The sequence below is a fragment of the Symphalangus syndactylus genome, chromosome 4 (assembly GCF_028878055.3).
Source record: "Symphalangus syndactylus isolate Jambi chromosome 4, NHGRI_mSymSyn1-v2.1_pri, whole genome shotgun sequence".
NCBI classification, from domain to species: domain Eukaryota; kingdom Metazoa; phylum Chordata; class Mammalia; order Primates; family Hylobatidae; genus Symphalangus; species Symphalangus syndactylus.
The window spans coordinates 103714311-103717512 of NC_072426.2; the positions used below are offsets into that span (position 1 = coordinate 103714311).

Sequence of the window (3202 nt, forward strand, 5' to 3'; positions counted from 1 at the left end):
AGGAACAGGCCACTTGATTATTAAGAAAACCACTTTCAAATACCTAATTTCTTAAAGAAGTTTCTAGGAGGCTCTAGGAGGTCCCTCTATGGGACCAGTTGCATCTATACTGCTACTTCTTTCCAGCCCTTGTCTTTCAAACTTACTGGTTAAATTTGTTTTTTCCAGAATGTTGCAGTTTCACACCAAGCTTCTGATGATGCAAGGGTATCAGTGAATTGTCCCCAGAGACCCCAGAGTCTCCTTTAGACTCTGCTAGACATCAGTTCCGTAGAAACATGCTCTCTCTCCTAAGACCCATCTTCCAGGTGTGCCCAACCTTTTAAATCCCATAACCAGAGACAGTGGTCCATGGGGTCCCTTGACCCACCAACAACTGTAGGTAGAGTCAGCTCTATGCCCCAGGCCAGCGGAAAGTAGTTGGAAGATGAGACCTCTGTCCTAATGCCTAAGATTTGTCCTTGTTATTTTGTCGGAGAGGGTAGGGGAATGTGGAGCCCAAAAGAGTTAAATGAAAATTAATAAATGGGCTTAGCTGGCAGGAAAGAAACAGGGATACACGGGAGTGAATGTTCAAGAAACTGGGCCAATTGCAGATGGCTCACTTGTACCCAAACATCAAACCCAAGCACTCAGCTCACTGCCCACCGGCACCCAAACATCCTGTTTCAAGCATTCAGCTCAAGCAACGACCCTTTGAAATACTCATCAAGTCCCTGCTTTGTCGCAGACAGCCTTCCCTCTGCTCTACTGCCCACTGCTTTCTTGCAATGCGTCTCCTCCTTTCGCTAATAAATCTGCGTTTCTAAACTCATTACTGTCTTAGTAAATTCTTTAACTACCCTTGTACCGGCCTCAGGCAGTCACTGACCATTACAGTAATCAGATTAAAGAAAATGATAGAAGAGTAGAGTTGTGAATATATAGAGGAACTGAAGATATAAATAAGGCTTTGGGGTACAGGTTGAATATGTGGGGATTTCAGAAGTTACACCACTCATGTATCTAGTGTGCTTTCCTGTAGAAATATGCAACAGAATCATCATGATTAATTCATCACCTGATTGTGAAAGAGATAATTAATTTTTAGGATGTTAGCATTTTACTACAGCAATGTTTTCCATTTTTACAGAAATATTTTCATTCACTGATTTTCTATTTGGAGTTCTATGTGATGCCAGAAAGCACTATAGACTGTTCTATGTTGCATATTTTTATATGTTGTATGTTTATATTTTTATATTGTATATTTGCTATAAATTCAAAATTATCCTAACACTAAAATATTAAATTGGGAATCACCATGGTAGCTGGGACCCTGTTACACACATTCTAAAAACTAGAGGGACTTCAAGGCCCTCATCGCTGTTCAGTACAGCAGGGCTCAGGTACGCGTGCTCTCTGCACTACCTTACTTCCACTCTGGCCAAACCAATAGCACCCCCGAATTTATTCGCAAATTTCTTGCCAGCAAGTTTCCAGCATTTGAGAGTGAAGATGGATTTTGTGTGTTTGAAAGCAATGTCATTGCCTACTATGTGAGCGATGAGGAACGGTGGGGAAGTACTCCATAGGCAGCAGCCCAGGTGATGCAGTGGGTGAGCTCTGCTGAAAGCAATGCAGTGCCCCCAGCCAGTACCTCAGTGTTCCCCACCTTGGGCATCATGCACCACAACAAACAGGCTACTGAGAATGCAAAGGCGGAGGTGAGGCGAATTTTGGGGCTGCTGGATGCTCACTTGAAGACGAAGATTCTTCGTCTGGCTGACATCGCAGTTTTCTGCACCCTGTTGTGGCTCTATAAGCAGGTTCTGGAGCCTTCTTCCTGCCGGGCCTTTCGCAATACCAACCGCTGGTTCCTCACCTGCATTAACCAGCCCCAATTCCGGGCTGTCTTAGGGAAGGTGAAACTGTCTGAGAACATGACCCAGTTTGATGCTAAAAAGCTTGCAGAAAGCCAGCCTGAAAAAGACACCCCATGGAAAGGGAAAGTTTCACGGGAAAAGAAACAGTAGCCCCAGGCTGAGCCGAAGGAGGAGAAAAAGGCGGCTGCCCCTGCTCCTGAGGAGGAGATAGACGAATGTGAGCAGGTGCTGGCTGCTGAGCTCAAGGTCAAAGACCTCTTCGCTCACTTGCTCAAGAGTACCTTTGTGTTGGATGAATTTAAGCGCAAGTACTCCAACGAGGACACACTCTCTGTGGCGCTGCCCTATTTCTGGGAGCACGTTGATAAGGATGGCTGGTCCCTGTGGTACTCACAATATCGCTTTCCGAAAGAACTCACTCAGACCTTTATGACTTGCAATCTCATCACTGGAATGTTCAAGCGACTGGACAAGCTGAGGAAGATGCCTTTGCCAGTGTCATCCTCTTTGGAACCAAGAACCGCAGCTCTGTTTCTGGAGTCTGGGGCTTCTGAGGCCAGGAGCTTGCCTTTCTGCTGAGTCCAGATTGGCAGATGGACTACCAGTCATACACACGGCAAAAACCGGCTCCTGGCAGCGAGGAGCCCCAGACCCTGGTTGGAGCGTACTTTTCCTGGGAGGAGGGCTTCCAGAATATGGGCAAAGCCTTCAATCAGGGCGAGATCGTCAAGTGAATATCTCTTGCCATCTTCTACCTGCCTGCGTCTGCCCTTCAGGGTTATGGGAGTCATTAAAGGAAAATGAACATTGAAAAACTAAACTAAACTAAACTAAATAATAAAATAAAATAGGGATGGCCGACAAGAGTCTATTTATGGGATCTCATACTCCATGTTGAAGAATTGAGGAAATATAATATTGTCCTAAGTTGAATTTCTTTTTCTTACTAAAATATACACCCCTTCCCCAGGAATGAAATTCTCTTGTTTTTCTGATGTTTTCCTCAGTCTCTGAAATAGTGTTTGGTATAACCAAATCCCAAAACACGTGTTCTGAATTGACAGGAAAATCAAATTAAAAGTTGTTTAAAGGTAAATTGATTTCACATTTCAAAACATTTCAGCTCTACTTTAAGTATGTCAAATGTGTTTGAAAACTAATCTGCAAGGGAAATTTTTTATTTTCTTAAAATTGAACACATATGACAGGAATTATCTTTCACTGATTCAGTAGTAATTTTAACAATAATAACTGACTTACATGATTTTAAACACTTTTTTCACCCAAATTTTTTAAAAAGTTAAAAAGAGATGTTTATTTTCTCTATTTTTAAAAAA

At 42.9% G+C, this 3202-nt stretch overlaps 1 pseudogene; it reads left to right on the forward strand.

Annotated features, from left to right (window-relative positions):
* The first annotated feature begins 351 nt into the window (after nucleotides 1-351).
* On the forward strand, nucleotides 352-2637 carry LOC129480148 (elongation factor 1-gamma-like; annotated as a pseudogene).
* The last annotated feature ends 565 nt before the right edge of the window (nucleotides 2638-3202 follow it).